We start from the raw sequence: 22620 nt of genomic DNA on the forward strand, positions 1-22620 counted from the left end.
TCCCTTTCTTGAAGATCGGCACCACATTGGCCTTCTTCCAGTCTTCGGGCACTACACCAGAGCGCCAGGAGTTTTCAAAGATCTGTGCCAGGGGCTGGGCTATGAGGCTCGCCAGCTCCTTGAGTACCCTGGGGTGCAGATTGTCAGGGCCAGCTGACTTGAAGGTATCCAGCTTCTCAAGGTGTTCCTTCACGAGGTCAGCATTGATGGAGGGTAGGGGATCCCCCTCACCCAGATTTCCCTGTCCCATAGCAGGCATGGGCATCCCGTGTGACTGATGAAAGACTGACGCAAAGTACCTATTTAATAGGTTGGCTTTTTCCTGGGCGTCAGTTGTCAGTTGCCCCATCTGGTTTAGCAGGGGTCCAACATTGCCCTTGCTTTTCCTCCGGCTCCCCACATATCTGAAAAAGGACTTTTTGTTGTCCTTGATGCTTGAAGCTAGTTGGAGTTCAGTTGCAGCCTTGGCTTTCCTGGTTTGCTCCCTGCAGGACCGGACCATCGTGGAGTAATCCTCCTTGGAGGTGAATCCTGTCCTCCATCCTTTGTAGGCTTTCCTTTTTAGCCACAGTAGGTCCGCTAGGTCTCTGGAGAGCCAGGGGGGCTGCTGTGCCTTCTTCCTGCCTTTCCTCCGTGTTGGAATAGATTTAGCTTGTGCACTGAGGATCGCTTCCTTATGAAGCAACCACTCTTCTTGAACTCCCAACTCCCTGTGGTCATGGTCCCTGAGGGCCTGACTGACTAGCCTCTTGAGCTTGTCAAAGTCGGCTTTTCTGAAGTCAAGGACTGTTGCTGACTGACTTGCCAGCTTTACGGCGGATGGTGAAGGTGATCAGCTCGTGGTCGCTGTCACCCAGCTTCCCATCAATCACTAGGTTGCCGATTAGGTCGTCCCCCGTAGCCAGTACCAGGTCAAGCAGCGCTTTCCCTCTCATTGGCCCATAGACTTCTTGAGTCAGGTAGAGGTCATCCACGCACGAGAGAAAGCTTTGCGACCGCTCAGATTTAGCTGAGTGATCTTCCCACGAGATGTCCGGGTAATTGAAGTCACCCATGACAACCAAGGTCCTGGAGCAAGCAGCCTCAGTCAGTTCCCGGGCGAACTCCTGGTCAAGCTCGGGACTTTGAGTGGGAGGTCTGTAGTAGACTCCCACCATTGTGTCCCCTGTGCTGAATTCCCCACGAATTTTTACCCAGAGGGTCTCTAGCTGTCCATGCTGGTCACCAACATCAGCTTGCAGGGACATGTAGCTTTCCTTCACATAGAGAGCTACACCCCCGCCCCTTTTGTCAACACGATCCCTCCTGGTATAGCCCTCTATACCCATGATCCAGTCATGGGTGGAGTCCCACCAGGTCTCCGTTATCCCAATGACGTCATAATTCTTTGCACTAAGCAGGAGGATGAGCTCCTCCTGCTTGTTGCCCAGGCTCCTGGCATTAGTGTACAGGCAGGCAAGTGTGCCCTTTGGGGCTCTTGCCTTGCCCACAGATTGTGCCAGGGCTGGGGCAGGGGTGGGCTCCCTTAAGTGCCATGGTCTGCTGGCTTTGCAAGGGTTGCTCCGTGGGCCAGCAGAGGCAGTAGTCCCCCCATCCCCCAGCGGGCTTTGTTTAAAGCCCGGTGGAGCAGGTCAGCCAGCCTGGCTGAGAAGAGCCTCCTCCCCAGGGGAGAGAGGTGGAGGCCATCTCTTCCCAGCAGCTCGCTGCCTCTCTCGCCAAAGAGCGGGCTTTGGTCATGGAAGCCAAAGCTTTCCCGATGACACCAGCTCCGCAGTCTTTGGTTCACTGCGTGGATCCTCCTGTCCCTTCTCAGCCCATAGCCCGAGACTGGGAGGATCGACGAAAACACCACCTGAGCTCCCAGACCCCTAAGCTCCCAATTCCCTGTAGCGCCTCATGACCTGGCTGGGGGTGCTCCGAGCCGTGTCATTGGTGCCCACATGAATAAGGAGCACGGGGTAGTGGTCTGTGGGCCGGAGGAGCTGTGGGATCCTCTCCGCAATGTCTCGGATGCGGGTCCGCAGGAAGCAGCAGACTTCCTGGGCTAAGGGGTCGGGGCAGCAGATTGACCCCTCAGTCCCCCGCAGGATGGAGTCTCCCACAACAAACACCTTTCGTTTTGTCTTGGGGAGAGCGGGGGCAGTAGCTGTGGTTGAATCTGGGTTGCCTGTGGGAGCTGGCAACTGAGCAGGCTCTGCTGGGGCTGCAAGAGGTGCAAACCTGTTGCTAAGCTCCAGCGAGGGAGGGGCCTTGGTGCGGTGGGCCTTAGGGCCCTTGACCACCTTGGTCCATGCCCCTGACTGGGCAGAGCGGGAGGTCCCAGAGTCCTTCTTAGTCCTGGAGGGAGACGGTGCTCTACCCTGCGGCTCCCGGGGAAGAAGGGCCTGGCAGTAGGAGTCTACTGCTTGCAGTCCTTGATGGCATGCAGTCTCTGGACTGTGGCCTGGAGCTCCTCCAGCTGACGCACCAGAGACCCCAGTAGGGATCAGACCCCGCAAGGGGAGGTGGCCATGCTCCTGGGCCCTAGAGCCTGAAAAAGGGACAGGCAGCCCCCGCAGCCAAGAGCCAGGGGCTCCGTCTGCGTGGAGCCCGGAACCATGGGCTCCGTCTGGGTGGCCGTCTCTGAGGCGCCCGATGGGGGGGGCCGCAGAGCCTGAGGGGACCCTCGGGGTGCGGCGCGTGCCCATCCGTGTCATGCCTCTGGTAGGCTGGCTACGGCTGGGGCTGACTACTTTGGCGGGGGTCGCAGGCAGGGTCTCGTGCCCTCCCACGCCCTCTCCTGCACGAACTCTGCTCTAACTCAAGTGCCTGTTTACGCAGCCTGGTCGTGCGGCTCCGGTCGCGTGGCTCCCTGGGGGGCTGGACCAAGTAGGGGCCTGGGTGGGGGCTTGACCTGGCCCGGCTCCACGCAGCCGGCCTCCTCTCAGGGAGCGAGGAGTTAACCCCTTCCCACCACGAGCCTGCTTACCTCTGGCTGTGCTGGGGGTTGGTAGGGGGCTCTGCGGCTGCTGAGGGGGTGTTTGGGGGGCTTCGGGGTAGTGGGGGCACAGCGGGCTTCACCCACATGTCTCTCACCACTCCGGAGCTTAACTGAGCTTTTTTCCCCTGTTTGGCGGGCCCTTTTAAACTGCACGCATGCGCAGTGGGCCTGCCGTCGGGAAAAGCTGGTTTCACAGGTTTGGGGGGGCCCTGCTCGGGATTTGGGGGCCCTGCCCTACAGGAGGGGGACTGGTGAGTACCCCATTCCTTCTCTTCTCTCTCCCTGGGGGGCTGGGCCAAGTAGGGGCCTGGGCGGGGGCTTGACCTGGCCCGGCAGCCGGCCTCCTCTCAGGGAGCGAGGAGTTAACCCCTTCCCACCACAAGCCTGCTTACCTCCGGCTGTGCTGGGGGTCAGCAGGGGGCTCTGCGGCTGCTGTGGGGGTGTCTGGGGGGTTTCGGGGGAGTGGGGGCGGAGTGGGCTTCACCCACGCATCTCTCACCGCTCCGGAGCCTAACTGGTCTGCTTCCCTGGAGTCCTGCTCACTCCAGGCACCAGCTTTTTCTGCTTTTTCTGACTATTTCATTCACTTCCCTACCCCTAAGCTCTCATGTATAGCCAGCAATAGGCTGTAGGGGGCTCTGGAGGATGGCAGGAACACACTTTAAAAATTCAGGCTTCTAACTTTGTGGATGGTTTAGACAAACTCTGAACTCTTATGAAGCTTTCACTCCACCCTTCCCTCTCTCTACACTACGAAGTTCTCCCTCAGTGAGATGCAATGGGGGTGGAGGCAGCTGCAGCTGGGCGGGAGCATGGAGCATAAGGCTGGGGCTGGCGGCAGCAAAGACAGGCAGCATGGCAACAGCATGGAGCTCAGGTGGGCAGGGTGTGTGTATGAGGGATGGTGTGGAGGTGGAGAGTACGGACCCCCCCATGGCGCGCAGCCCTGGCAGGCAGTGGCACCAGCAGCAGGTGGGGGCACTCTTTCCCAGCACAGGCGCTGGTGGCTGGCAGGGCACAGAGTGTGGCTCCAGCCAGCAGTGCATGTGGTGGCAAGGGGTACAGCCCCCGCTGGGCCTTCTCTAGTGCCAGTGCCCCCTGCCACCCATGTACAGCCCCTGCTCTCATACGGCATGAGAGGGAAGCCCCATATCAGGGCTGGCCTGCCCTACCGTGCAGAACATGTGTCCGCAGGGGGCTCCACAGCCAAAGGAACCCCTGCAGCCATGAACACTTCACATCTGGCTGCTCACCACCTTCGCCCTCCCCCACTGCTGCTGGCTTCTTCGGCTGCTCACCACCCTCTCTGTCCCCCACCGCCAACGCCAGCTTCTTCATGTCATGGCCCCCCAAAAAATGTTGGACCAGTCCTACCCCACACACTAGATCTGGCTGCTTTCCCTACTCCTGGACCTGCACAGCAGAGGGTGGGGAAGGCAACCAGCTCCAGCAGTGGGGCTTCCCTATTGTGCTGTGTGAATGCACGGGCTGCACATGCACACTGGGAGTGCCAGAGATAGAGACACCCTGATGGGGGCTGCACACTACTGAGCACCAATACCTGCACCAGGCATGAGTACCCTGAGCATCCCTGCCTGCTGCTGCACCATGGGGGGAGTGTGGTGGGGGGTCTCCACACTCCTACACCTTCTCTCGCGCCCCACAAATCCCAGACAGCTACACCCTGCCCCCACAACCTCCCACATATACACATCCCCAACATACACACACCTTCCATATCCCACCATACACACACACTCATACAACCACACAATATATGACTAAGAATTTATTTTTGAGTTATTATGCAACTGCGTCTATATAGAGTATGCAAACACAAATCATGACAAAAAAAAATTTTGTAATAAAATTAAAATTCTAGCTGAGGTACAGGACCTACATCTAACCCAGGAGGTGAACAGCCCCACCAGGGGAGACACCTTGTTGGATCTGGTCATGGCTGTGGGTGACAACCCAGTGAGGGGTCTGCAGGTGCTTGACCATCTGGGCGACAGTGATCATTGTCTGCTGGAATTTACCATCCAGCGCAAGGTGGTAAAGGCCTGCAGAAAGACAGCAGTCCTGGACTTCAGAAGGGTGGATTTCAATGAGGTAAGGAGAACAGTCAGGGAGGCACTGAGGTCCTGGAAGGGAGGGGAGTCGGGTGTCCAGGAAGAGTGGTCATTCCTTAAGGAGACGATCCTCCACGCCCAAAGGGAGGTAATCCCAACGAGGATCAAAGGGGGCAAGAGGGTGCAAAAGCCCCCATAGCTCAACAAAAGCATCCGGGAAAACATCTCCTAGCTAAAAAGGAGGCATACACCCAATGGAAGGGAGGGGCTGTAGGGGGGCAGTCCTATACCAGGGAGTACTATACCTAGGTTGCTTGGGGCTGTAGGGGGGCAGTCAGGAAGGCCAAGGCGGAGATAGGTAGGGCAGGCCAGCCCTGATATGGGGCTTCCCTCTCATGTATGGGGGGCAGTCAGGAAGGCCAAGGCGGAGATAGAACTGGGACTAGCTACCCAGATAAAGGACAACAAGAAGTCCTTTTTTACATACATATGGGATAAAAAGAAGGTACCAGGGAACACAGAAGATTATGCTTAGGGCCAACCAACACTGGTTCATTAGAGACAGGTCCTGTCAGATCAACCTGGTGGCCTTCTATGACCAGGTCACAAAATCCTAAGATGCAGGTGTAGCAGTGGATGTAGATTTTCTGGACTTTAGGAAGCCTTCGACACTGTCTCTCACCTCATTCTCATTAAAAAACTAGGGGACTGTGGCGTCGACACCTACACAGTCAGATGGGTCACTAGTTGGCTGGACGCTGCACCTAGAGAGTGGTGGTGGACCTGGAGGGACTTGGGCAGTGGAATTCCGCAGGGCTCGGTCCTCGGGCCTGCACTGTTCAACATTGTCATCAGCGACTTGGATAGGGGTGTAAAAAGCACCCTGTTCAAATTCGCAGATGACACTAAGATGTGGGGAGAAGTGGGCATGCTACAGGGGAGGAATAGGCTGCAATTGAACCTAGACAGGTTGCAGGGGTGGGTGGATGAAAAAAGAATGGGTTTCAACACTGACAAGTGCAAGGTACTGCACCTGGAGAGGAAGAACCAGCAGCATACCTACAGGCGGGGAATCTCCGTTCTCATCAGTGCAGAGGCAGAAAAAGATCTTGGAGTCATTATTGATGCCAAAATGAACATGGACTGACAGTGTGGGGAAGCGGTCAGGAAGGCTAACCGTACCTTGTCATGCATCCACAGATGCATCTCAAGAAGGTCCAAGGAGGTGATCCTCCCCCTCTATGCAACACTGGTCAGGCCGCAGTTGGAGTACTGCGTCCAGTTCTGGGCGCCGCACTTCAAGAGAGATGTGGACAACACGGAGAGGGTCCAGAGGAGGGCCACTCGCATAATCAGGGGGCAGCAGGGCAGGCTGTACGAGGAGAAGTTAAGGGACCTGAACCTGTTCAGCCTCCATAAGAGAAGGCTGAGGGGGAATCTAGTGGCTGTTTACAAACTAGTCAGGGGGGACCAACAGGCACTGGGGGGAGTCCCTGTTCCCCCAAGCACTACCAGGAGTGACCAGGAATAACGGTCACAAGCTGGCAGAGGGTAGATTTAGGCTAGATATCAGGAGGCACTACTTCACTGTCAGGGCAGCTAGGATCTGGAACCAACTTCCAAGAGAAATGGTGCTGGCTCCTACCCTGGGGGTCTTTAAGAGGAAGCTAGATGAACACCTTGCTGTGGTCGTTTGACCCTAGTACTCTTTCCTGCCATGGCAGGGGGTTGGACTTGATGATCTACTCAGGTCCTTTCTGACCCCACCAACTATGAAACTATAAAATATGTTATAGTAGATGTTTGACTTTTAGTGTAAAATTTGTGGGGGGGTTTCTGGTTTAAGATGGCCATCTCCCCCAGTGGAGAATTTCTGGGGGGCAAGAGGAGGGACTTCCAGTGGCAAAGGTCAAAAGTTAGGGTGGGTCTTCCAGTCTCAAGATGGAGACCAGGGCGTGCGGCAACTATCAAGGGGTGTAGCCCTCGAAAGCTCACCAAACCTCATTAAACAGCCCTCCACCTGAAATAATTGCCTGCCCCTGTCCTATTAGAAACCTCCTTTGGGGGACACGCTGCTGTTATGATGTAGGCAGGCCTGAGAAATGTAGACCCAGGTGAGCAGGATGTGAACTGTGCTAATGTAGACCCAGGTGAGCAGGATGGGAAGAAACCAGGGAAGTTTTGAAACCCACTTGGCAGGCAGGATTCTGCAGGAACTCTGAGATATTCAAACTATCTATATGAAATATTTTAATTTTTTCCAGTTGGACAATTCTGAAGAAAAGTGATGATTAGAAAATCTCCTCTCTATGCAAAATACATTCTTCAAAGATGAGACAAAAAACCCTAAAATGTTACAGAAGAGAATCTTCTAACAGGGTCTACCAATACACCATTAGTTGGTTGGACAAAAACAAAATTAAAACTCAGGAGGCTGATTGGATATGTGAGGACATTAGAGTTCCCAGGTAAGTCTTGCCAAGTGCCTGAAAGTAGGTTCTCTTTCAAAAGTAAAACATCAGTGATTACCAAATATTCCAGAGAAAATTCATAGGCAATTAAAGCAAATACCTCCTAATTATGACAATATCAGGCTGCACCAAGAGACAGGCTACATAAAGGAGACTCAAAAACAAATGAATAGGAATTTGAATTTTTTAAACTTACCTGAAAAACAGCATTCAGTCACTGAACTTTTTCTTTTTTTTTCGTAAGTGTAGATTTAGTCTAATATGCCTTGCCCTTGTACTATGCATATATTATCCAGGAGTTTTATACGAAGTATCAAATTATGCTTTGTTACACAACTGTAAACCTAGAGCAACTCCATCATCTTTTATTCCTGCTATTCAAATATTGGTGCAACAGAGACAAGATTCGCTTTTAAAACAAATACAGAAGGTAAATTATTCCAGTATCATCATCTGAATTTTAAGTCACTGCAGGTGTATATTAGCTGAGGTTTAATATAAATGATAAATACAACACAGGGCTAATCTAACAAATGCTGAGGTTAGCAGAATGGCATGTTGAATCAGGTACGAAGCACTGAGTGTGTTCGCAATGCTGGAATAATCAAACACTATTATATGCTCCAAAGAAGAACTGCAGGCAACCCACATCGTCCGCAACACACTATGCACTTTCCCATTACTATTTCTTAAGGATTTAGGCTCTCAAGTATGTTTTGTTTCTTGCAATTCTTCTTCATACTAGCAGCTTGATCCAAATCCCACTGTATTCAGTGGGATCTTTTCTATTGACTTTACTGGAATGTGTATCAAACTAACTAAATTGGAAGAGAAGGCTGAGACTTCTGAACCTGTCAGTGATTCTGGCATGAGGAAAAAGCCAATAATCACCATGCATAGAGATCATTAAGAATCTGGCATGATTTACAGTAGATTGTTACTATTATTGGCTGTTTGCAGATGTTAAGAAAAAAGCAGTGCTTTACTTTAAACTCCATGCACTCCCATGACAGCCCAGCACATGCCCAGAAAAAGCAGAGCCTTAACTGGACCTGGCTCATGTAACATCTGTATAGACTGAGCACTTTAGTGGGGCGGTTTTTGCACTTTTACCTAATAGCTGATTGAATCAGCTTTAACTAAAAGTGCCAAAAAGTCCTGGTGAAGCACCTGATCTATACAGATGCTCCAGAACTAGGTTGAAGTTGCATGCTACTTCTTCCAGTAAAGCATGCTTTTTGTTTGTCTTAGTTTAATGTCCGCAAGCAGCCATTATTATTATTATTGTTATTCACTTTGTAAGAGTGCAATATCTCAAAAGCATTCCCCTAGAAGTAGCCCATCCCTATTCGAATCACACATTACATATCTATTATGTTGATGTTCCTTTCACCTCTCTGGGTTCAACCTTTTCTCCTGAGAATTAATTTGACGCCCCCCCCTCCCCTGTCCACTGTTAATGGTACATTAGCTGACATCCACATGTTACAGACTGGTAAAGCTATGTTACATGGTAAAGCTATGTACAAAATGTTTAGACCTCCCCTGGGATCCTATCTAAGTAGTTTACTACCTAAAGCATTTTTCCATTATGCTATTATTCCATTATTTGCTTGGGGGGGGGTTATTTGTTTTATTTTGTTTTGTTTTTATGGTGTATTTTCTTTTCAAGTGCTTCTTGGTTTAGTTTTATCTTTCAACTCTGGTATCCTCAAGCAATAGATGATTCACAATAAGCATTTTATGCTTAATAAGTCCACTTTTGCTATCACAGGTCAATTGTGCGGTTCCATCAGTGATCCACTGCGGAGCCAGCTGCCACATCTACACAGTATTTCTAGTAGCTCTCTTTGTATTTGTCCTAGAGCTTACTCAGTTTTATAAATGCTGTAGTTATTTCCATTATCTGTGATCTCACTTATTCAGAAATAAGATCATAACATAGGAAGTAATGAGAAAGTTGGAATCCAGAAAGGTTGAAAACAAAAGTACTAATGGTTTTTGCATTTATATGACCAGCTTCTTTCACCTACAGAACTCACAAGATTATGAACGTTACATTACATCATATTCTTGTGAAGTAAACATTGCAGGCATGTCTACATTGTCTCATACTACAACAGGGTGGTACCACCATAAAAGCATGCTCCGCTTGCTTACTCCCAATTCCTCAGGTTCTGTATGCAAACAAATGTAGCACCCATTATATCACCATTAGCTGAAGAAACTGAGGCTCAGATAAGGTAAGGGCGAGTAAGGTAAAGAAGGACTGATCATCCTTAGTTCTCATGGACTTCATTTGGATTTGTAACTGTTCAGAATCTCTGAAAGCATCTGTTCTGCGATCATATGCAATTCCAGCAAAAAGCTGGGATGAGAATCCCAAACCCAGCCTTCTACAATCATCAAGTTATTTTCTCCTATAGAAATGAGAGAAAATAAAACAGATGCAGAAAAATAGCATAGGCTATCCCAGTACCCAAAAACCTACTGCAACTGAGAATGGACCAAAGCCAAATAAATAATTATTAATATGTATTTCAAAATGAAGTGATTTTTCTTTATCAACATAGTACCTAATGCTTTTCCACTATATAGAATGTAGATGCACAGATGGATTTCTTTTTTTTTTTTCGAATAAACAGAAAGAATTATTTTCTGATCCAATTTAACCTAAGCCTTTCTCATCTTCCTTTAACTGTGATAATTTGTTTTCTTAGAAAAGAAAGTTGTTTTAGATGTTCTGGTCCTAAACTTTTTGACACCAGAGAAACTTTAAGAGGGTGGCGGCATGCCAGTTCTGCTAAATGAATATTATACATTGCTGTGGCATTCCTTGGTAATTTCTCAGACATAGTAAAACACAAAATAGAAGAAAGACCTTTTTTACTTATTGAGCCTTCAAAGAGTAGTTGAACTGACCCTCAAAGGTAAGATTTGGTGTTGCATTTGTTAACACTCATAAAAAATTGCAAGTCTAGAAGGAAGTGCCATGGTGGCTTTAAGTCCATTTGGTATCTTTCTTCACAATACTGAAATTCTCTGTATGTATGGCAATATATCTGGCATAACTGCACCCTCCTAGAACTGTCCCCACTGGTCGGAGACTGGGCTGCTTGGAACAAAGGAAGGGATATGTCTTGGAAACACAGCCTACAGCTGTCTTTCACAGTTCCTGCACTTGCACAAATCTCCCCAACTGTAGTGAGAGCATTTAGGATCTTCAAACACTTTATGCTTCTTCCATACATACAGATGTTATACTTAGAACAGTTTAAGTGAACGTAGATCAATCTAAACTATAACCATACATAGACCAGTCTAAAAATGGTGCAAGTGGTCTAAGATAGACCTGGTGTAAGGTACACTAAATCCAGACTGATTTAGGTTAAAAGGATGCATCAAGTTTCCCTACCAATTCAAGTTAACTCACAATCCTTCAGCATCCCAACTTGCTTTGTGGTACCTCCTACCCATCCCTCGCAGGGAGGTATGCTAGCACTCAGCCTGTGCTTGCTTGCTCCAGCTGAATGCCCAGCAGGCCCCATCCCCTAGGCTCTCCCAGCACCAAGCAAGCACAGCCCTTCTCCCCAGCCCCACCTCCTGCCTCCAGCCATCCGTCAGCCACTGGCAGGCATCAGAGGGAAGGGAAGCATCTGTGTCCCCTGCACAAGCCCCAAGACCTTGGCACACAAGCCATGCCCCCACCCCACCAACACCATGCCATGAAGCACCCCATGATGTACATGCAGATCTCAACACTGAGCCCAGGAGAATCCCCAGACCCTAAACCTGGCACCCATGCACCCAGCCAGGGACTCTTCATACTGCCCCATGCCCCCACACTGAGGCACAACCCAACATACCCCACCCCTTGCACCTGCACATGACATCTCAGAGGCCAGAGCCAGGCACTTTGGAACCCAGACCCCAGCACAGACATCCCCAACTCCCAAGCAAGAGCCAGTGTGGACAGCTCATCTCTGGTCGGTCAGGGTGGCAGGGAGCGGAACATTGGGACTGGGCCTGCACAAGAAGCAACCCTGTGACTTCCGTGGATCGGCCGCTGCCAGCAGGTACCTGGGCTACTGCAAGGATTTTCTGGCCCACAGCTACAGGGCCCTGGAATACTAGGGCCAGGTATGAGGGGAGCGTACTGAGCATCCAAGAAGAGGCAAGCACGAGGATGCCCCTGGAAATTTCAGGAGCAGGTGGGGCATGGCTAGCTGCCTTAGTGCTGCAGGTAGATGACACAGGAGTTTTCCAAGCCAGGTCATAAGGCCTGCCACGCTTTGATGGAATTGATATCTGGGAGGATGGATGTTCTGGCTTGCACATCCATCTGATGGATCTTCTGCAGCCTCCATCCTTCCCTATACCCTGCCCCTTTCCTCTCAGGTGGATGTTCACTGTTCTCTGTGGCTGGTGAGTGGAGACAGTCCAGGCCTCTCTCTCTCTCTCTGATCCTCAGCTTGTGGTAGCTCGTCCTGGTTCTTTTTCAGCTCTGTTGCTCTATGACGATTCTCCTCAAATCAAAGAAGTGTTATCTCTCTGAGATCCCTTAGATTTCTTCCTTTGTATGCCTCTGCCTCAGTCCTCTTCAGTTATACTCTCTGGGGTTGTAGGTTTCTTTTCCCTTTTATTTAACTCAAATCAAATTACTGGGCTACAGGTTCTTCCCCTCCCTTCTTGCTATTACTTCTCCTTTGTGCAGATGAATTTAAATCAAACCCTTTCTCACTAACTTAAATTGTTTCCTAACTCAAAATTAACTGGTACTTCTCTCAGATCTTGTCTCCTCCTTCTGGGTCTATTCTGCCACTGGCAGTGTGCCCCTGCTTGGCTCTTCATTCCCCGACAAGATGCTTAGGCTCTATTATTTATGCTGGCAGCCTTAAGGTAGCCTCTGTCCCAGCTTGCTGCAGCAACCAGTCCTCTTTCATTCACTCCCTTTCCCTCCTTCGTAGGCTGCCCCAACTGCTATCCACAGGGATTCTTCCCCTGGATGAGCAGCCTGGCTTCTGTGAGGACTGCTTCTTTGTCCTTCCCCCTTTTCCCCAGTTACTTATCTCTCTGAAGCAAAAGGCTTGATCTCTTTCCTCAGGGCTTGTCACTCTCTGCAGCTACTGAGGGTCCAGCATGCTGGGCAGCTCCTCCAGGTTCCTCCCCCTGCCTGTTGCAGGTTTCTTCCTGGAAATGCCGAACTTCCCTCAACTTCTTCTCTTTAAACTGCCCACCACCTGCCATGGGGTAATCAGGGCCAGTTCCCCTGAGAACTGGGTACCCGCATTCCTGGGATTGCCAGCAGCTGTGCCGAGAGCTGTGATCTCCCAGCTGCCTGAGCCGGCTGCATGTTCAGACTCAGACAGGTGAGTTCCCCTGCCCACAAGACTGTTTCTGCAGGAGCATGGCAGCCACTAGGACCCTGCCCCTGCCACAGCCACCATCACAGAATGCCTGTAGGAGGTCCTTGGAAAGTCTGAGATCATGGGAGTGGCTTGGCCAGTGGAGCCCTGGTCACTCTGGACCAGAGTGAGAAGGAGAGCCACATGCTGGAAACACACTCACTGTTCCTTCCAGCCATCCACATATCTACCCCCTTTCAGCCAGACCCGCACCCACCCAGAGACACTAGGACTCTATGGGCAGTGCCATGGACCATGGAGGAATATGTCCCATCTTCCTTCACTACCCACTCCTGGTCACCTAGCTGGGACTACAGGGAGATAGAAGCATTATAGAAAGTTAGGGTTGGCAGGTGCTTCAGGAGGTCATCTAGTCCAATCCTCTGCTCAAAGCAGGACCATCCCCAGCTACATCATCCCAGCCAAAGCTTTGTAGAGCTGGGTTTTAAAAACCTCCAAGGATGCCACTTCCACCACGTCTCTGGGTAACTTGTTCCAGTGTTTTACTACCCTTCTAGTGAGAAAATTCTTCCTTATATCTAACCTGAGACAGTTGCTCCTTGTTCCATCATCTGCCACCACTGAGAACACTCTAGCTCCATCCTTTTTCAAAACCCTCTTCAGGTAGTTGAAGGCTGCTATTAAGTCCCCTCTCAGTCTCCTCTTCTCTAAATTAATAAGCCCAGTTCCCTCGTATATTATATGCTCCAGCCCCCTCAGCATTTTTGTCACACTTTGCTGGACTTTCTTCAATTTGCCCACATACTTTCTGTAGTGGGGGGCCCAAAACTAAACACAGTACTCCAGATGTGGCCTCACCAGTCCTGAATAGGGGGGGAATAATCACTTCTATTGATCTAGTGGCAACGCACCTACCAATACATCCCAGTATACCATTAACCTTCTTGGCAACAAGGGCACACTGCTGGCTCATATTCAGCTTATTGTCCACTGTAACCCCCAGGTCCTTTTCCGCAGAGCTGCTGCCCACCCAGTCAGCCCCAGCCTGTACTGGTGCATGGTATTGTTCTGTTCTAAGGGCAGAACTTTGCACTTGTCCTTGTTGAACCTCATAAAATTATTTTGTGGCCCAGTCCTTCAGCTTGTCTAAGTTACTCTGAATCCTAGTCCTACCCTCCAGTATATCTACTGTTCCCCTCAGCTTGGTGTCATCTGCAAACTTGCTGAGGGTGCACTCTGCCATCTTCCAGGTCATTGAACAAAACCGGCCCCAGGACCAACTCCTGGGGCTCTCCACTTGATAACAGCTACCAACTAAACATAGGGCCATTGATTATCAATCTCGGAGCCCAATGCTCCATCCAGTTTTCCATCCACCTTACAGTCCATTCATCTATCCCATATTTCCAAGATGAGGGATCTTGTTACCATCCTGGGTAAGAAGACCCACACCAGCTCCACAAAGAGCACTACAACAGGGACATGTTCAAGCACATTGTATTTCTAAACAGATGCAAGTGTGGAACCACAGCAGGGATTGGGTGCGGCTCTGGGCCAGGACTAAATGAATGAAGAGCCAGTACAGGTGTGTGCAGGATGCCAATAAAAAGTTGGGGGCCAGGAACGGAGCATCCCCTTCTACGAGGAGCTGTCCCATCTGCTCATCATAGACAGGCCTGTCACCACCCTGCACATGTCTGGCACTACTGGGGAGCAGGAGGAGTTGCTGGCAGGGACTCCACTGAAGGAAGAGGTGCAGAAATATCCCAGGATGATGGGATAACCAAGGCCCAGGTTATCAGAAAATGGGATCACAGCTGAAGCTGCAGTAGGACTTGAGCTCCCTTCACATCTTCTCCATCACTGCCAAGAGCATGAAGCACAGTGCATGGGAGCAGGGGAAATCTCTTATGCCACAGAAGTTGAGACCTGGGACCTGAAGCCTGAGGCCATGCCCTCCACCTCCCTATCCTGCTCAGCCCTGTGGATCGCAGCTGAATACGTGGACCCTGAGACACCATTCCCAATACAACTGCCATGGGTGTTCCACTCCCACTCCTCTCACACCTCCTCGCTGCCCTTCTTCCAGATGCACAGAGCACCCCCCAGCCTCCAAATACTAATGCAGTAGCTGCTGCTGCAGCACAGCCCACAGCACCCAGGACCATCCCCCCACCCTCATTTGTGGTGAAGCCTGGAACTGATCGAGGACACTCTTCTGTCTGGGATGGTATAGCACTACACCACTTCATGAAGCCATGATGGGGACCAAGGTACAGCAGGCAGGTATCAGCAGAACAACGGCCTACCAGCCCAAAGCTCTCAGTGCAAGCCTGTTTCCAGAACAGCTCCAACCTGCTGGCCTTTGCTCCCCTCCCTCTGCCCAGCCAGTGGCTGCTATAGGGAGTCACCATGGCCATAGCCCTCTCCCAGGCTGTTTGACCAAAAGGCCCAGAAGAAGTGGGAGGGGGAGGGAGGAAGGTGCAGAGATGGAGGGGCATGGGGGAGGGGGTGAATCACCCCGCCCTGACCATTAAAAGCACAGGGCCCTAGACCAATAATTGCTTGAGGGGCTTGTCTTTCAGCACTGAGCAGACCAGTCATCCCCTCCCATCCTCTCCCTTCCCTTCCTTTCCCTTACTGGACCACAGACAAAATGCCAGGCCACCCACACCCTGGCCCTGGGTGATTAGCAGCCCAACTTCTATTCGTTGGGACATGAGTAACTGGTACGTCCTGAATCTGGGGGGACACCTGCAGAAGCCGCTGATGGGAGTGGCCCTGTCAGGGGGCGCACCAGCCCTACCGACAGCTTCAGTGTCAGCCATCAGGGGGAGCATGTGCACCTCCTTCCAGTTGCCTATGCTGTGTGAACATAAATCTGTCTCATTCACACCTCCCTGTCCTATCTCTCAGGGCCATGCTCAGCTACTGAGAGAAGCTGAGCCTCCTCGCAGCTACTCAGACCATTGGTGCTGAAACGGCACCCCCTCTCCTTTGCATTTAAGGACATACACTAAAACAATTTATTGAGCTCTTCAGGCAAAATTTAAAAAGCAAGTGCAGGTGCCAGTACTCTGCACCCTGCCCTGGTTGGCAGTGCCATGAGGCTGGGTGGCAGAGACGACACCAAGGTGAGGGATGAGATGCGATAACACTCCACTATCTATGAGAACCACTGGAGTATACCCAGGCTTTGCAAAAGACCTTCCCCTGGGTATCACAGATGTCATGTGGGACACGTGCAGCAAGAATGAGGCACAGAAGTTCTCCTCCATCCTAAGGTACATGCTGAGAGCCTACAAGCATGCCTTGAAGCAGCTAAAGGTGCACTCCACAGTCATGCAGTACCTGCTCAGGCAGGAGCTGAAGTGCTCCTTTCAGTGGTCTATCTGTCCCATTTAGGACTTTATAACCCAGAGCATGGAGGGGGTGGGAGAAGGGGTTGTAAGCAGGGTCTCCAGTGATGAGAGGAAGGATGACAATGGTGCTGATGAAGAAACTGTGAACTTTGGGAGTATAGTGCTCACTCTCCATTGTCTGAGGGAGCGAGGAGTTGTGGAAGATGCATGCATCATGGCCGCTGCTCGCCCAGCCAATAAAGATATGGGTGAAGTGACCTTGGTGTTCAACAATGCCCTCTAGGACAACAGAGAAGTAGCACTTGAGGTTGAGGAATCCCTCAATGCCCTGGGTCAGGCACAAGATGAGGATGTTGGCGTCATCCACAGCTCCCACAGTTGGGGAAGTCCATGCAGTGGAACCTGGCAATCACCTCCTGTGGGTTGATGAGGCAGATGTAGCATTTGGCCAGGACATTCTAGATGATGAAGCACACCTCCTGGACAGCCTCATCAGCCACGGTCTTGCCCATGCTGAACTGGTTGGTGACATAATGAAGACTGCTGGGGGTGGCCTGTTTCATGGTGGCAATGACCACCCACTTCTCCAAAGTGAGGGCCACAAAGTCTGGATCCACTGTTTGCCATCGCAGGTGTCCAGGACAATCCACTTCCACCAGTTATTGCTGGTGGCACAGGCCCCAAACCATTGTTTAATGGTCTGGAGGTGGTGCCAGGCACCCTGGGTGGCCTTCATGGCACCCTGGGTGGCCTCATCCTTGTCAGCCATATGAAAGTCAGTAGCCCAGTCCAGGTTGCTTGGTGGGCACAGGGTGCAGTAAACTGCCCTGGACAGGCATCTGGCTGTTGGCTTGGAGTAATAAGTTACATCCCATGATGACTAGCTGCAGCATCATATCCAGAGTTGTGCAGGGTGATAAGCAGGACACACCACACCTCCTGGGCTTGCATGCTTGGGTGCAAGTGGTGGAGTGCCATGGCAGGGTGTAGGCAGGCCAGGACAAAGAGACACATGTAATTCATGAGGGAGGACACTCACTCTGGGGCTTTTCTGGCAACCTCAGGGCAGAGCTTGGGGGAGGGTCTGCAAACATGTGGTGGGGGGTTGGGGGCAGGCTAACCCATGGCCAGCAGCCAATCAGGGACAGCCTGGGCACTGGGCTGCACTTGGCAGTCTGGCAGCTGGGGGAACCTGCAGGGCATGCTGGGAGGCATGTAGTGCATCCCTGCCTGCGGGCCTTGCTCAGTGCAGACTTTCTGAAGGCCCTTCTCCTCCCCTCCACAAAGGCCAAATGTGTGTACTGTTCACTCTGATTTAAACTAGGCCACTTACAGAAAACCATATAACTTAGATCGATTCTTTCCCTGGATTTGTGCATGTCTGTACATGGCCCAAGGGAACAGAATTGCTTGATGAGTTCATCATCACCCAGTCAGAGCATGTGGAAAGCGTAAAATAAACACAGGGAGGAAGAAGATGAAGGAGTCTGAGTCTGTACAAATTATTTTTACGTCTGATGTACTGATGTTAAATGAGAAAAGGATTTTTATGGGTTTTTTCAGTTTATTCCCACTCACTCAGTTGGATCTTGAATAAAAATAAAAATCCTTTTTCACTTCACATCAGTTCATCTAGAACAAAAAGAATACTAATTATGAGGATAAGTATAAACCTCCAGCCTGTATTCTTTTGCTTCACAATGCTATTTTTGTTGGAAATAAAAAACTAACCACAAATGATGTTTAATATTCAAGAAACAATTTGCAGAGATGTCAGCATGAGCTTGAGGATGTATATAGTTTGAAATCTGAATCCATTATGATATACACAGTTTTTGTAGTCATTACCTGTATCATTTTAAATGCATTTCCACAGAATTCAAGGTAAAGAGTGACCCCCCTCAATAACTTATTTAATACTGTCGCATCAGCTTTGGTTTTCCTTCCCAATTGACTTTTCTATACCTGGATTTTATTTTAAAACTTTTGCAATACAAAACTACAATAATGCTACAATAATGCTACAATAAGGCTTCATTGATTTGTACAGTTGCTTTAGTGAATTTTATTTGCACAGTGAAGAATACTGTTCAGCTGCACCGAACACATTGTCATTACTTACATAAATAAAAACAATGACTATTTAAAGTAAAATGTATATTTCTTGGCCTTAAAAAACATGAATGAGTAAAATTCAAAAAATCTAGATTTTCTGGTTAGGTATAACTATAGGTGTCACCAAAACTTCAGGCTAGAGATAGACCCAAAGCAACACTCCAGATCCTCATTCCACACAGAAATTCACATCTCTATAGTGTGCAGAATCAAATTGCAATATCTGAACCCTTCCAAATTTCAAAACTTAATTCACAGATGTGAATTTTTACAATGTGAGATGTTATAAAAATATTAATGATAAAATATACTTTGTTTGCGGACAGTTCAAGGAAATGTAAAATAAACAACTTTAAACACTGGCCACAGTGAAGTTCAATGGGACTGGGGTGACAAATTCACCCAAATACCTTTGTGAATCCTATCCTGAATTAAATTTATTTACAGTTGAACAAGTGAATGGCATATATGAGTCATTGGTGCAAGGATCAACTCAGAGGGAATTTCACATCTCAGATCTGCTTTTCGTTGTGTTCTGTATTACAGAAGCACTTGGTCTACACGCGTGCCTATACACGAGTGCACAAGCTGTTTCAACATGCTAGAATTCCAGTGTGTCAGAGCAGGCTCAATCAATCAAGCCTAATGGAGCATCGTAATTACCGCACACCAGCCAGCCTCCATTTCTTGTGTATCCATGTCTCATGCAAAAATGACAATACAGGGAACTACAGACCAGTCAGCCACACCTGAATCTCTGGAAAAATCAAGGAGCAGGTCCTCAAGGAATCCATTTCTAAGCACTTGGAGGAGAAGATCATTAGGAATAGTCAGCATGGATTAACCAAGGGTAACTCATGCCTGACCAACCTGATTGCCTTCTACGGTGAGATGACCTGTTCTGTGGATGCAGGGAGACTGGTGGATGTGGTGTACCTTGATTTTAACAGGGTTTTGATAAATTTTCAAAACATTCTTGCAGGCAAGGCTAAGGAAGTATGTGTTGAATGAATGAACTGTAGGGTGCACAGAAAACTGCTGGATCATTGGGCTCAGAGGGTAGTAATCAATGGCTCAATGTCTAGTTGGCAGCTGGCATCAAGTGGAGTGCCCCAGGGGTTAGTCCCGGGGCAGTTTTATTCAATAACTTTGAAAAACATCAATGACCTTGAAGATGGCAGAGTGCACCCTTGGCAAGTTTGCAGATGACACCAAGATGGCGGGGAGTAGTAGATACACTGGGGACTAGAGCTAAGATTCAGAGTGACCTAAACACATTGGAGGATTGGATCAAAAGAAATCTCATGAGGTTCAGCAAGGATAAGTCCAAAGTCATAGACTTCAGACGGAAGAATCCCATGCACTGGAACAGGCTGGGGCAGGCTGGCTGGGCAACAGCTCTACAGAAAAGGAGCTGGGGGTTACAGTGGACAATAAGCAGAATATGAGCCAACAGTGTGTCCTTGTTGCCAAGAAGACTAATGGCATAATGGACTGCATCAGTAGGAGTGAGGCCAGCAGGTTAAGAGAAGTGATGACTCCCATCTATTCAGCACTGGTGAGGCCACACCTGAAGCACTGTGTTCAGTTTTGGGCTTCCACTACAGAAAGGATGTGACCAAATTAGAGAGAGTCCAGCAGAGGGCAACAAAAATGGTTCAGGGGCTGGGGCACATGATTTCTGAGGAGATGCTGAGGGATCTGGGTTTATTTACCCTAGAGACGAGAAGACTGAAAGGGTTCAACTACCTGAAGGGTGGTTCCAAAGAGGATGGAGCTAGACAGTTCTCTGTGGTGACAGATGACAGAACAAGGAGCAGAGGTCTCAAGTTGCAGCAAGGGAAGTTTAGGTTAAATATTAGGAAGAATTTTCTCACTAGGAGTGTAGTAAAACACTAGAACAGAGAGGTTGTGGACTTTCCATCCTTGGATGTTTTTAAGACCTGGCTAGACAAAGCCTTGGCTGGGATGATCAAGTTGGGCATGGTCCTGCTTTGAGCAGGGGACTGGACTAGATGACTTCCTGAGATCCCTTCCAACCCTAATTTTCTATGATTTTATGATTCAATCCACATCCTCATGCTTCATAAATGGCAATGGGCGTGCTAAAGCTGGTTCAACAAGGTTTAGATAAAGCATCCCTACTGCCATTTTTAAGTGTGAGGACACTGATATACAAGTCACTCTGGAAGCTTTAATTAGAGCAGCACTTGGAGATGCTCTAATTAAAGCACCCCCATACACACCTCCAGAGCACATGTATAGACACCCTATGACACTGTAAGATATTCCACAAGCATTTGGGAACAATGCTGAAATATGAAACGGTTCTAATCACCTGGGTAAAACAACAGGGCTCACATCCATCTGGCAAGTTTGTTGCATTTGTTCAGGAGCATTCAAAAAACCCCACAAACCCCTTGAGTGTAATTGCTTTCAAACCACTTTTAAAAATAGTGCAATTCTGTTTTGCTCTGCATTTACAACAATTAAAGTTTCTTAATTATATAACTTTGCCTGTGTCATCAATTCACAATCTTCTACTGAATTAATCTATAATAAAGCCAAAACTTGTAAATGGAACTTATGCACAATTAAAGCAATTCTTTAACTTTAATTATTTAACTCAATTAAAATTTTCCTCAACATAGTAATATTGATATTATTATAGAAATCTTGAGAGCATCAGCCAAGCAAATACCATATGCCCAGTATCATTCAGTTTCCTATGTCTTCAGCTGAGGAGGCATTTTATAGCCCACAGCAAAGCATCAGTCAATCAGAAAGACCATTTATAAGACTGGGAAGATTTCCAATAGTACCTGGAGAGATGCAATACTTTCATCCAAACACTAACAGAAATAAGAATTACCACACCCACATCTGCAAGAACAAGTTCATGATAACTGACTGATCACTGGGTGGTATTGTGTAAGCTCACATGTCCATCTCATATTTCCACATAAATCCAAATACTGCACAGAAAAACATCCTAGAGTTGAAACCACCGAGGCTGCATACCATAGGTATACATGACTCAGGGTTATGCTGGAAAAGTTTCAAGAGTGCAAGATATTTCTGGCACCTGCACTGGGAGTGCCCCCAAGCCTGAATCATTTTAGTCAGTGGGAAGATACTTGTTGGAAATACACTGGAGGTTCCAATGGCACTTCTGGACATTGAAGGTGTGAAACCAAGTACAAAAGTCCACCAACTTCCTTGCTGTCAAAGCCAGATTTCCTGGCGGCAAGCTATAATTCATCTATCCCTAGCATTGACTAGTATTTCATAAATATGTGGGAAATAAGCATAATGAAAAAAAAATTTAGACAAGGTTTGGCTTTAAGAAAGTGGTCCTCAACCTTTCTAGACTCAAGGCTTCCTTCCATAATTTGGAGACCTGAGCAGCATCCCATTTCAAAAACCAATTTATTTATTTTACATGCTTGAATAAGGGGTGGAGAAGGAGGAGGAGCATGCAATTGGGAAAGCCCGAGCTGCAGTGAGTTGAGGAAGAAAGAACAGCTGGAAGGGAAGAGCCTGAACTTATGTCCTGAAGTAGGCTGCACTTCTCTCTCATCTCCTGTCCCCTGGCAGCACTCTTCAAAGGCTGGCATGGCACCCAAGGGTGCTGCAGCACCCTTGTTGAGAATCAGTGGTTTAAAGTGCTGAGGGCATATGGATCTGCACCACTTCAAACACTGGTGCAGGAAGCACTGTTAAGACCAGTCTGGCCACTTATTTACATATATAGTGACCCCATTAGCTATATACATTTAGGATCCTACCCTTCCCTATACAGATGAGCTAAACTAATATCACGTATCTGTTCAAGTTACTGTCTCTCTCAACTCTGTCCAGCTTAAGAATAACAGCTACAAGGCCTCCTAACTCTCTTTTGCATACACTCACTTTCTCATCAGTAGTGAAGAGGAAAGCCAAAAGCCCTGCTTCTGTCAGGCAAAGCTTACCCTTCACAAAACAGGAGTAAACGTGCCTTAGGAGGAGTCATTGCAAAGAGGAAAGAATCCATTCTCTGATTTGAAAGTAGTGCAGAGGACAGTCCCTGCTGCCATTCCACAGCTGCTACTCCACAAACTGCAAAAGAGCTGCAAAAGAGGTCACAGTCCTCCTGCATCCACTTCAGGGATATTTGAAAATCTTCCAAACTACCCAGCCACAAGCCATATTTTCCCTTTCTCCCATCCTATTATCTACAACCCACAGCTGCTAGTACATAAGAAGCACAGAATC

The 22620-nt window shown here is 48.8% G+C and overlaps 1 long non-coding RNA gene across 1 annotated transcript; it reads left to right on the forward strand.

The window, feature by feature from the left end:
- The first annotated feature begins 4194 nt into the window (after window positions 1-4194).
- LOC149864836 (uncharacterized) lies at window positions 4195-20813 on the forward strand. The gene is made up of 3 exons (XR_016442300.1): window positions 4195-5092; window positions 7317-7520; window positions 18913-20813. It is a non-coding gene; the product is annotated as an uncharacterized LOC149864836 (long non-coding RNA).
- Window positions 20814-22620: the final 1807 nt, after the last annotated feature.

The sequence above is a fragment of the Crocodylus siamensis genome, chromosome 5 (genome assembly GCF_052110815.1).
Source record: "Crocodylus siamensis isolate JL-2025a chromosome 5, ASM5211081v1, whole genome shotgun sequence".
In the NCBI taxonomy this organism is placed as follows: Eukaryota; Metazoa; Chordata; order Crocodylia; family Crocodylidae; genus Crocodylus; species Crocodylus siamensis.